At 41.8% G+C, this 13,554-nt stretch overlaps 1 long non-coding RNA gene across 1 annotated transcript; it reads left to right on the forward strand.

The window, feature by feature from the left end:
• The first annotated feature begins 4,601 nt into the window (after positions 1-4,601).
• On the forward strand, positions 4,602-8,717 carry LOC138425402 (uncharacterized). The gene is made up of 2 exons (XR_011251202.1): positions 4,602-5,037; positions 7,272-8,717. It is a non-coding gene; the product is annotated as an uncharacterized lncRNA (long non-coding RNA).
• The last annotated feature ends 4,837 nt before the right edge of the window (positions 8,718-13,554 follow it).

Raw genomic sequence — 13,554 nt, forward strand, 5'->3', positions numbered from 1 at the left:
TCTTGAACCTAAAAAACAGGTCCTGTATCCAGACCAAGAACCAGCGGTGCATCCCAGAGCCTGCCCTCTAAGTTGGTCTGATGAAGTTATTGTTACCTTGGGAAGGTATAAGAACATAAGTGAGAATGAGGATACAGATTTGGGTAGAAAACACTGAAATCAATAAAACACTGAAATCAATACTGTAAGTAGAAAAATAGGACTGTGATCATTGTGATATTCTGTGTGTTTTATCTCCCTCTTGGGATGTTTAGAGCATTTAGGAGAATCCTAATACAAGGACCTGTGAAGATTTACAGTGTGAAAGCATTTAATCAAAGAAATTTCTTAGTTTCAGGGGGGATATCTTCTCAAATTCATCAATTTTGACGTATTAGTTATGTTAAATAGCATGCAACTGTTTAGAATCAGGAGGAAATGGCAAACCACTCCAGGATTCTTGCCTGGAAAATTCCATGGAAAGAGGAGCCTGGTGAGCTATAGTTCATGGGGTCACAAAAGAGTCAAACATGACTGAAGCATGCACACACACGCGTATTTAAAATATTAATTATTTAATCACCTATAATGCTTATTGTTTTATAAAATCCAACAAGTTAATAAATTGAGCATGAAAGGAAAGATAGGTAGTAGCAAGTATTCCTCTCCAAACATAAAAAGCCCTTCAGATAGTAAATAATAAAGTCAATAGAGACAATATAACGAGTCGCGTCCCCAGGGTTGCCATAGAATGTATAATTTGATACATATTGGTTTTGCTGTAACCACAAAATTCATTCTCTATATTTAAAAGACACCACTCAAGGGACATGCCTGGTGAACCAGTGGTTGAGTCCATCTTGCAGTGCAGGGAACACAAGATTGATCCCTGTTCGGGGACTAAGATCCCACATGCCATGGGGCAACTAAGACCACTTGCCACAGTGGAAATCCTGCTTGCTGCAACTAAGACCTGCCACAGCCAAATAAATAAATAAAATAATAAGTTTTAGAAAGCACAACCCAACAAAAGACAGTTCAAAGCTAAATATAAGTAACTGGATATCATCCACGACTTCTACCTCTTTCTGTCTGTCATCCCCATTTGCCAGACAATTGTGGGCTGACTTTACATGCAAACACTGATGGAATTCTCTTGGTTGGCTGTGATACAGGAGGAGCTCTTTATCTGCTTCTCAATCAACCCCTTCCATCCTTTGCTCTTCCTGGAAGGCAGCAGAGAGTGTGCCAGCATCGTAGAAAATGTCAGCTGGAACTGGTTACTGTTGGTGGCTCTATCCAAAGTCATTTCCACTGATAAGCTTGCCTGACTCCCCAGGGTGGAAGAAACCCAGAAAAATCAAGACAAATTCAGAATGATTTTTGTATGATACAATAAATAGAAAATCCAAAACTACTGACACTTCAGAGAAGCCAAGATCCAGGCAAAGATTCAGATTTTAAAACCGGTTCCCTGTTTTTAAGTACTCTGGCTTAAAAGTACTAAGTCTTCTTAAATACTCAGGTTTCCAAAATGCACATTGTGTACTTAAAATGAGTCTCTTGGATGTATTCAAGCAAACCCCGATGAGCTTATTCCCTTTCCTCTGTAAAGCACTTCAGCTCTGCACCTGCAATGGGAACTCCCTGTCCTTGGACTCATAACTGCTCACGGAAGCTTTTAATCCTCATGTAGCATGTAGGTGTGAGAGCTTCCTGACCTGACTCAAAGCCACTTTGACATCCAAACAAGTGAGCACACAGTGCCCACTCTGTTCTCACGGATTTGTTTGTGTTTGGGGGTTTTTTGTTTTGTTTCCGACTCTTGATTTCCTTTAGATTTTATGTTGAGCTTAATTTACTTTTTAAGTCACTTTCCTGAACCAGCTCGTCATCAAATATCAGCCAAGTTGGCCTGGAGTTGCCCTAGTCGGGGGGTGGTGCGCAGGATGTGTGCTTGATGCTAAGCCTGACTTCCATCCTTCAGCACTCCTTCCCAACAGATCCACAAAACATGGAGACTATTGTCCCCTGGAGAAAGAATTTCCTTGTCCTCCAAGGAAGCTTTCCCCAAAGGGCTGTGAAGGAGAGGAAAAATCTCTGACCTCCAGGGGCCTGGATCCCAGCCCTAGCACTGCCACTAGCTGCCTGAAGACCTTAGGCAAGTCACCTCCCCTTTCTGTGTCTGGGTGCTCGTTGGCAAAATGAAGGCACGAGATTAGATCACATAATAAGAAGTCCGGCTATTTTATGATCAGCAGCTGGAATTGACAGGTGTGGTTTTTTTTTTTTTAGCGTTATATCTTTTTTTTTAATTCATTTATTTATTTTTGGCTGTGCTGGGCTTCTCTCACTGTGGTTCGTGGGGGCTCCTCTTCACAGTGGCACGTGGGCTTCTCACGGCGGCGGCTTCCCTTGTCGTGGAGCTCAGGCTGTAGGCCCGTGGGCCTCCGTAGTTGCAGTATGTGGGCTCCAGGGCACAGGCTTCGGTAACCGGCACACGGGGTTAGTTGCTCCTCAGCATGTGGGATCTTCCCGGATCAGGGATTGAACTCACGTCCCCTACATTGGCAGGTGGATTCTTACCCACGGCGCTACCAGGGAAGTCCTGGAATTGACAGCTTTTAACTTTCCCTTTCCCTCTTCCACTTCTGGTCCACATCTGGAAAAGCTGAAAAGAAATCCCAGATGTTCCCTCCAAGGACTTTCAAGTCACTCAAGCTTCTGCCAGCACATGGGAACCCAGTTCTACCCCCAAATGGCTATAAAAACTGCAACGAGTCTCCCATCCCTCAGCTCTCAGGCTATTTTTGGAACCGCCCAGGACTTAAGGCTGCTCTCCCCAGAGTGCCTCATTATGTGACTAGCAAAGTTTTTCATCCTCTCTTGAGATGTGGCTTAATCAGTCTCAACAGTTGAACCAAATTTAGGGTTGAAGTGTATCCAGCTTCTACAGGGTGGTCACAGCAGATGGCCTCCAAGACCTTTGTTCTAAAGCAACACTTCCAGGAGAAAAGAAAAGTGATCTGCATGTGGAAATTAACAGTTTCTAGTGACCTTGAAAAATAAAAAGATGAAATCAACTTTAATAATACAGTCTATTTAATCCAATATAGCCAAAGCATTAGCATTTCAACACATGATCAACAAAAAAGTATTAAGCAGATATTTTAGCATTATTTATTTTCATAAAGAAGTTTCCAGCTTCTGGTGAGTATTTCGTGCTATAGCACACCATCATTTGTACCAGCCACACTTTAAGGCTCAAAATTCATTTTTGGCTGTAGTTTTGGATGGTACAGTTCTAAGAGATACTAATGAACCATTGTTGTTAATAAAAGTATTACTATATTCATCAGAACTAAGATGCCACAATTATGATATATGTTCATATTCATATGTCACATAAAATTGTAATTATAAGGCCATAAATTGTCAAATGAATTCAAAATTCAGAGATACTAAATTTAAAGTGTACCTTAGAATTGATTTTAAAATATATATTAAATGTATATACATAATACATACATATATACATAATATGTATAGTATATAAGTATATATTATAGATATGTGTGTATATATACTTATATACTATACATATTATGTATATATACCTTAGAAGTGATTAAAATATATATTTAAGATATACACATTCTATATATTACATGTATATATATACACACATATATGGTTGGTCAAAACTTTCATTAGGATTTTTCCTTAAGATCTTCTAGAAAAACCAAAAAAAAAAAACTTTTTAGCCAACTCTATATATACTAGTTTTCCATAAAAGGCCAGACATCTGGGTAAGCTGTGAGGTGAGAAAATCAGTGTCTTTGGTGTTCTTTCCCATTTTCTACCAAATTCTCTCTCTCCCCTTTGACCCTCTCCACTTAGTTCCTGCCAATCGTTGCTTTAATTATCATTTAGTGATGAGTGAGCACTCACTGATAAGCACTCACTGTATTACAGAAATCCTTGATGTGGCACTTGTATTTTCAGAGAGGACATTTTATTGAGCCCTGTGCCATGCAATGAGCTCATTTAATCCTTCCAGCAGCCCTGATTTAAGCATTATTTTCATTTCCATGGGGGGGATGGGGAAGAGCAGACTCAGGGACCCAAGATCAAATGGTATCTAGATGGCAAGTTTGGCTTTCAAACCTAGGTCTATCTAAGAGCCCAGGTATTTTCTCTGTAACCAAAAAAGGTGACTCAGACAGTACAGAATCCACCTTCAATGCAGGAGACTCGGGTTCGATCCTCGGGTCAGAAAGATCCTCTGGAGGAGGAAATGGCAACCCACTCCAGTGGTCTTGCCTGGGAAATCCCATGGACAGAGGAACTTGGAGGGCTATAGTCCATGGGGTCACAGAAGAGTCAGATGCCAGTTAGTGGCTAAACAACCACCTCCAGGATGACAAGTAGGGTCCCAGAAGGCAGCACTCCTTCCGACTAAGACCTCCTCACCCCTTCATAGATGCCCACAGGGGCCACTGGCAATGGCCCCTCCATCAGAAAGCCCATCAGACGGCAGCTCTGGCCACAGCATTTGGCCACCTGCGGTGACTCAGCAGGTTTCCTCTGCACGTCTGCAAGAAGCGTTGAAATCAGAAATTCCCCTTTAAAAATAATGCACTATCCTGAGCATCACGGAAATGCCTCAGTGAGCAGATGCAAATGCACACACACAAAGAGGGGACTGAACTGTGCCTTTTTGGACGTGAGACTACACAGCTGAGTGGCCACGGCCCATCACTCAGGACACAGGGTCTACACAACCGCCGTTCTCAGGAGTCCGTCAGTCACAGCTGGGTAGACGTGACTTGTTTTTCTCCTCTACGCTTGACAGCAGCATCCCAAAGACCTCAGTCAGGACTGAAGGGCTACCTGGCAAGCCAGCCAGATTGAATTCCAACCCAGCTCAGCCAGCTGAAATGTGAGAAGTGGGCATTCTTCGGGATAACCAGGATCAAGGTAGCACATGGCATCAACAATGCTTTGAAACACACAAGCAAAGACCCCTTCAGCCAAGGCTCTCAGCTGAAGGTGTGGGTAGGTATCAAAACTGCTCATCATTCTTACAGATAATGTAGAAAGGTACAGAAAGAATGACTATTATGTTTTGCAATGTCTGGGGTTTCTGATGGGACCATGGGAATGTGTGGGGTAGTGGGGTGGGGGAAGCAGCATAATTATCTGGAGTTTTCTTCACTCAAATAATCTGGTTCCTGAATGGGAATGACTCAAAGGCTGAGCTCAGCTGGGATGGTTAACCAAAATGCCTATGCATAGCCCCACAGGGTGACTTGGGTTTCCTCACAGCATGGTGGGTTCATGGTAGCTGGACTTCTTTCATTGGGCTCCCAATGTGAATGTTTCAATGAACAGGGGGGAGGCTGTATCACCTTTTATGAATCAGCCTAGGAAGCCATCTAGCATAATTTCCACGATAGTCTATGGGTTGAATAAGCCCACCCAGACTCAAGGAGAGATTAAAAAAATTCTATCTCTGAATGGAAAGAGTATCAAAAAAAAAAGGGGGGGGTGGGCAGTTTTTTAAAGCCAGCACTGTTAGCAAAAAAAAAAAAAGGCATAGACAAGTAACAGTAACTACCTTCGGATCAGAAATGAATTTCATTTTCAGAAAACAATCCCAGAATAACTGCAATTTTAGAAAACTAACAACATCTTGCAAACCCTCCTAGAGTGGATTTTCTTTTCAGCCTTGAGGTTGCAAGACAGACCACCTACCCACCGACTTCATCTATAATTTAGCAATCAGTCAGGCAAGTACTTTTCAAAATATGTGAAGAACACATTCTCTACTCCCTAGGAGTTGAAAAGTTTAATGACAAAAAATGAGCTGGCTTACAGATTCTTTTCTTTAGCCTTTTCCATTGGCTGGAAGTTCTGCATGCTTCCTAGCTAGCTCTGCACTCATGTAAAATGAGCTCAAGTTCATTTTACTGTGTTTGCTCTAGCCTAGCCACCTGTAAAATGGAGCTAGCCATCCCTGGAGAGCAGGTTCTTGTGGCTCCTTTTCTCTATTTACAACAGACTGTCAGATCCGTGGAGACCGTGCTGTTTAAATGCAAAATGTTGCGACTATCATTTCATTACTTGAAAAACTAAACAGCAGAGGATGCTTCTGTTGCCACGTTGCTAGGTAACCAACAGATCTCCCTGTCTGCACTTGAATGTCGAGACTCACTGCAGTTTTGCACCAGGGCAGCCCTTCTTAAGCGGAGATGAAGGTGAGAGAGAGAGATGGCTGACCTAGAGTCAAATTGCTACAGACATCACTGGGAAGAGAGGGGATTTAGCTCCCAAGTACCGTGGCAGGCTCCACTTGATCTTTGAATCTAACAACCCAGCTCATAGTATCAATGCTAGAGATGGGCTCAACAACGAGATGGGCTTAGTGCTGACAAAGTTGAGATTGCTTCTCTGAAGGAGCCAAGCCCACATCCACTTCATTTTCTGGAGAGTAAGGATTGTGATAATCAAATGTAAGAGGCAGGCAATAATACCTGGAATGTCTTTCGTATACACAAGGCATGGCATTGCCGTTCTGATACATTTGACCACATTTTTTAAAGGGAGGAGAAAACAATCGTATGCTATTAATTATTGTTTAGTCACTACATCATGTCTGATTCTTTTCCAACTCCATGGACTGTAGCCCATCAGGCTCCTCTGTGCATGGGATTTCTCAAGCAAGAATGCTGGAGTGGGTGCCCTTTCCTTCTCCAGGGGATCCTCCTGACCCAGGGCTCAAACCCATATCTCCTGCATTGGCAGGTGAGTTCTTTACCACTGAGCCATCAAGAAAGCCCCATTAATTCTATTTATATGAGCCATTAAAATATTCTTTCTGGGGCTGAGTAATCTTCTATTGGCAGTCCCAAGGCAGATGCTATTGGAAATGCCTAAAGGAAGATAATTTCTCCCAGATATGACATTTAGACACAATGACAAGTAATTACACACACACACACACACAGAAGGAGTTCTCACCCAGCATACCTCTAGGTAAATGCTATTTACTGAATATACTCTATTGCTAAAGAAAACTTTCCAGAAGCTTTACCCTGGTGAGTCTTTGTCTCTTTAATAACAATTTAAATCTGGCAGCAGCACCCCCCACTCTCAAAAACCCAGGGATATTTTCTCCTTGGCCATGTAACCGTGAAGAGTAATTTTAGAAAAGTCTGAAATGATCTCATCAATGGGGATGTGATATTCAGTATTCATCTGAAATCCTCTACCCATCTGTTTCCTTCTAGAGCAACATGGGAGAAAAAAAAACAAGGAAACCAATAAAGTTGTTACAAATGAATAGGGGAAGGAGGGAAGGACAGAGGAAGGGAGTGAGAAAGTAAAATGGAGACAGATGGAAATCAAGCTGTTGTAGAATTCTGCCGGGACAAGGCAGAGATGGGAGTGGCGATGATTCTTCCTCAGAAAACCAAGAAGTTCGCTAATCTGTCACCAAGGATGTACTGGGCACTTGTTCCAGGTGCTGGGGAGCCACAGCAGAGCCCTGGCAAGGAGGTACAGTCAGGACAGGAAAACCAGTAAGCACGCAAGTCAATGCATATTTATAGACCGCATGGGAGCCAGCAAGGACACCCCCAGGATGCCCTGAGCAAATACAGCTGGGAGAACTGATTTAGACCGGCAAGAAGTGGAAGACCAACCTCAGTTGGTGACATTTGCTCTTGAGAAACACTGGGGGCCTGTGGAAGGCAGCCAGAAAAGAGGCCGGAGCTCTCAGGCTGCTCAGCATCAGGACCAGACCTCAAAGGCAACCGGAAGCAAAAGCAGAGCTGCTCCACTGCTCTCACTCTATCTGGACCAGGAGATTCACAGAAGCTGCAACCTGTGGGCTGGCTCTGCCCTCTCCCTCCCCATCCTTTCCCAGGGCTCCCAGGGAAAAGAAGCCTTCTGTTTGCAGGGTGGTTTGTAAATACTCCCTCTTTTTTCCATCTAGAATGAAGTCAAAGAAATGTGTCTGTTTGCTTTTCTAATTTGACATGTTATCCTCTCTTTTACTCCTTGTCACTTTTCATAGCATTTTCATCATTCTTTCATCCACATGAACCCCCCTCCCCTTAGTGCTTAATTAAAAGCTTCCCCAGAATCCAGTTGTAAAGAAGGCTTCACAGTAAGCTGTTTTGCACAATGAAAGGGGACAGGATCTCGGTGTGTACAGACGGGGTGAATTTATTCTTTTAAAAACAGAACAAAGGAAAAGAAATGGAAAGTTCTGGAGTTAGGAGAAAGCATTTATTTCTCTTAATGTTGAAAGAGTCCCTTAAGAGGACTCAGAGAAACCTCAAACAGGACTATATCAATTAGCTGCAAATTAAGTCAAAATGATATAAACTTTGTGGGAAAGATTTAACAATGTATCTTAATCCCTTGAATCATTTTTCTTAATGCAGCATGGCCACAACTTTCCAGATGCTGGTAGCCTGGACAGAGATGAGAGGCAACATTCACAAGGACTGGCAGCGTTTATTCAGTCACAGCTGCCATCCTGCAATAAACATTCTATATGCAAATTGCCTCAAGTGACTCTCCAGAAATTGACTAGTTTCTTATGATGTAGCTTAGCACCAAAAGAAATTGAAAACATTTTTATGGCTTATGTCCATAATACATTCCTTCAGTATATGCTGTGTTTTTATCTGCCAGTATATTAAACTCTTCTCCTGCTTGCTTAGGCATCACCGGTTCATTTTTTTGTGTGACAATGGGAAAAAAAAAAAAAAGCTTGCCAAAATATCCATCTAAATGAGAGCTATTAATGGCCATCACCAAACTGCTGTTCAAGCTTCCTTTGTTCTTAAAACTGAATTGCTTTCAAAAGCAATAAGAAAAGTTGTGCAGATTCAAACCATTTATGATGTAGAAATTAAGCCCCATTTTTCCAGGGATGAAAGGTCTTGAGTGGACCCGATGCTTTGCTCTGACTTATTTCGTCCTGGCCATAAAGCTTTGGTCACTTCTTTGCAACAGAATTTCCATCGAAGCTTTACAATCCAATTAATGAGATCAAGCAGAGCCACTGTCCTTCGTGTTTTTTTTTTAATGGTGAGGTGAAGATGATTGTGTTTTTGTTTTGTGAGTTCCAAGGAGGTATTAAATGCTTGGTCATGCTCTTAGAAGCCTCATTTTCCTTCTAATCCTGTTGCTCTTAAGAAAAGTTTGGCAGGGACCTTCAAAGCAGCTCCGTTTCTTTTGTTTCGCTTCCCTGGAGCTTTGCAAAATGGTAACAGTGCCCACGGCTCCATGCCTCCAACATAAGGCCCACCTCCTCCCACTGAAAGCTCACATCTCACCCCTGCTTCAGAACGGCAACAATGGCATGATGGGGTGGTTTTAAATTTGTCTTTATCACAGCACTAAGAGCTAGAAAAGGTAAGAAATGAAACTAATTCCATAGTGTGCACAGTTCTTCTGTTTCTTACTGACTTTCATCTAAGGAGCAGTAGGTGGATGCGTTCAATCACAGTTCTGTGCATGCCCGTGGACGTCAGTGCTGGGAGCTAGAGTTAACATTCTCTTCCTGGAAGGGACCACTTGCTGTACAAATTTTGCAACATGATTCGTGCAGTTACAGACTGCTGTTGCTGAAGAGATCTTAGAGAAGTCTTCATCAAAGCTTCCTCACTTTACAGGTGAAAACACTGAGACCTAAAAATGCTCATCATTCAAGTTCATATAGTCAATTGATGACAGGGCTGGAGCAAGGATCCATTTCCTGATTGCTGGTTCAGGACTGCTTGGGTCGAATCACACTTCTGCATGATTTTATAGGTTTATCAAAGATATTATGTCGTAGATATTTTACTGAATATATAGCAAGTTAGCCATTTGAGTACACAGGAAAATAAATCATGTTGGAAAAAGAAGCCTGGATAGTGAAAAGATGCTATGTATGTGTACTCGATCGCTTTCAATCATGTCTGACTCTTCGTGACCCTATAGATTGTAAACTGCCAGGCTCCTCTGTCCCTGGAATTCTCCAGGCAAGAATACTGGAGTGGGTTGCCATGCCCTTCTCCAGGGGGTCTTCCTAACCCAAGGATCCAACTGGTGCCTCCTGCATTGCAGGCAGATTCTTTAACCACTGAACCACCTGGGAAGCCTGAAAAGATGCTACTTGTCTTGAAATCAATTTTCAGGCTTACTATATTAGGGGCTTAGAAGTGTGCAGGCTTCAGCAGTTGCAGAACGTGGGTTCAACAGTTGTGCTTCCTGAGCTCTAGAGCACAGGCTCAATATTTTCGGCACATGGGCTTAGCTGCTCCATGACCAGGGGTCACACTCGTATCTCCTGCATTAGCAGGCACATTCTTAACCACTTAGCTACCAGGGAAGCCGTGGAGGAGAATTCTTAATTGTAAAAGTCACATATAATAAAAGAGAGACATATCAACAGAAAAATGGGCAAAAAGACATGAGCAGGAAAAATTACAAAAGAAGACATGCAAATAGGATAGATAGACAAATATTTAGTCTCAATATCAATAACCTCAGATAATATCCGTATCTCCATAGCAATAACCTTGGATATGCAGATGCAGAAAGGGAACTGAAGAGCTTCTAGATGAAAGTGAAAAAGCTGGCTTAAAACTCAACATTCAAAAAATTAAGATCATAGCATCCAATCCCATCACTTCATGGCAAATGGATGGGGAAACAGTGGAAACAGTGACAGACTTTATTTTCTTGGGCTCCAAAATCACTGCAGATGGTGACTGCAGCCATGAAATTAAAAAACACTTACTCCTTGAAAGCAGAGAAGGCAATGACGACCCACTTCAGTACTGGAAAATCCCATGGACAGAGGAGCCTGGTAGGCTGCAGTCCATGGGATTGCTAAGAGTCGGACACGACTGAGCAACTTCACTTTCACTTTTCACTTTCATGCATTGGAGAAGGAAATGGCAACCCACTCCAGTGTTCTTGCCTGGAGAATCCCAGGGATGTGGGAGCCTGGTGGGCTGCCATCTATGGGGTCGCACAGTGTCGGACACGACTGAAGCGACTTAGCAGCAGCAGCTGCACTCCTTGGAAGAAAACTTATGACCAACCTAGACAGCATATTAAAAAGCAGAGACATTACTTTGCTGACAAAGGTCCATCTAGTCAAAGCTATAGGTTTTCCAGTAGTCATGTATGGATATGAGAGTTGGACCATAAAAAAAGCTGAGCGCCAAAGAATTGATGCTTTTGAACTGTGGTGTTGGAGAAGACTGTTGAGAGTCCCTTGGACTGCAAGGAAATCAAACCATTCAATCCTAGAGAAAATCAACCCTGAATGTTCATTGGAAGGACTGATGCTAAAGCTGAAGCTCCAATACTTTGGCTACCTGATGTGAAGAACTGACTCATTGGAAAAGATCCTGATGCTGGGAAAGATTGAAGGCAGGAGAAGGGAATGACAGAGGATGAGATGGTTGGATGGCATCACCAACTCAATGGACATGAGTTTGTGCAAGCTCTGGGGGTTGGTGGTGGATAGGGAAGCTTTGTATGCTGCAGCCCAGGGGGTTGCAAAGAGTCAGACATGACTGAGCAACTTCACTTAGTCTCCATAAGAATAAAGAATAAAAAACGCAAAAGAAAAACATTGAAAAGCATGTTCTCTTGTCATGTGGATAGAAAATCTTCTCCTACTCTTTTTTTTAAAGATAATATCAAGTGCAGATGTTAGTTCAGTCAAAAGGGAATTCTTACACAATAACAAAAAAAAATGTATTCCTTGATACAACCTCAACAGATGGACAATTTGGCAGCATGTATCATAAACTTTAAAGTGTATTTGGGAACGCATGTAAGAATTAAAGATTTTAAAATTTAAAAAAAATAAAGTGTATTGAAACACTTTGGTCTTATCTGCCTTTCTAAGAATTAATCCAGGAATAAGAGATGGGGGGCAGGAGAGGGGGAGCTTTATGAATGAGGATGTTTCTCATAGTATGATTTATAATACAAAAACTAGAAATGTTCCAAAAATCAAAAGTATAAAATAGTCAAGTAAATGGTACTGTAGCCATATAATAAATATGATGCTACATCAAGAATCATATTTTAAAGAATATTTAAAGACATGAGCTATAAATTTTTCTAAAGACAAATAAAAACTATACACACTGCATGCTACCTATTTCTTCTCAAAAAACTGGAAAGATATACATTGAAATTGTAACCTTTTCTCGAGTTGATAAAATATTGTGTGATAATTTAATATTTTAAATTCTGAATTTTTCAAGTTTTTCACAGTGATCTTATATCCCAAGATTAAAAATGTTATTAGTAAAATAATACAAAATACCAAGTTAGGAAGAGACCAGAGCTGGTCTCAGGTAGCACACCCAGCCCCTTCTCTAGACAATATAGATTTAAACATTGCTCTCTATTCTGAGTCCAGGAGGTCTGCCGTGCTGCTAATGATTGTGGCTGGGCAGTGATTTTGTAGATGTCCAGGGATTGGAGGAGATGGTTTTAATCTCCTGACTACTCTCCTGACCACTGAGTTTTAAGAGGACAAGAAAAAACTCACCACCATCAAAAATCCTATAAATGGAAGAAAGCAAGATGTCCTTCAATAGGTGAATGTATAAATAAACTGCAGTACATGCAGACAAGGAATATTATTCAGCCCTAAAAAGGAATGGGCTGTCAAGCCATGAAGAGCTATGGAAGCTTAAATGTATATTACTAAGTAAAAGAAGCCAATCTGGAATGGCTCCACGATATATGATTCCAATAATATAACATTCTGGGAAATGCAAACCTACAGACACAATAAAAAGATCAGTACTTGCCAGAGCTTTCCCAGGTGGCTCAGTGGTAAAGAATCTACTTGCCAATGCAGGGACTCAGCAGACGTGGGTTGGGAAGATCCCCTGGAGGAGGAAATGGCAACCCACACCAGTATTCTTGCCTGGAAAATTCCATGGACAGAGGAGCCTGGCATGATGCCGTCCATGCGGTCAAAAGGAATAGGACACGACTGAGTGTGCACACACATTGCCAGAGGTTGAGAAGAGGGAGAGATGAATGTGTGGAGCACAGAAGGTTTTTAGGGCCGAGAAAACACTCTATGTGATGTTAGAATAATCCAGACATTTATCCAGCCCCACAGACTGTACACCACAAAGAGCAAACCATAATGTAAACTATGGACTTCAGGTGATAATGATGTGTCAATGTAAGTTCATCAGTTGTAAAAAATGCACCAGTCTGGTGGGAGATGTGGATAGTGGGGGCTGGAGGGCTGCTACATATATAAGGAGAGAGAGGACATATGGGAAACCTCTGTAACTTCCCTTCGATTTTGCTATGAACCTTGAACTGCTCTAAAAATTTTTCTTTAGAAACAACAACAACAACAAAAACCCTTTAGGGTGGCCTTGTAGACAATCAACCACATTAAATACTCACCCATGCCAGAACCACGACTTAAAGACAGACTTCCCTTCTTCACATCTATCCTGCAAGCCACACATTGACTTTTTTTTTTTTAATTTTTTTTTTATTTTATTTTTTTTC

The sequence above is a fragment of the Ovis canadensis genome, chromosome 1, assembly GCF_042477335.2.
Source record: "Ovis canadensis isolate MfBH-ARS-UI-01 breed Bighorn chromosome 1, ARS-UI_OviCan_v2, whole genome shotgun sequence".
NCBI classification, from domain to species: domain Eukaryota; kingdom Metazoa; phylum Chordata; class Mammalia; order Artiodactyla; family Bovidae; genus Ovis; species Ovis canadensis.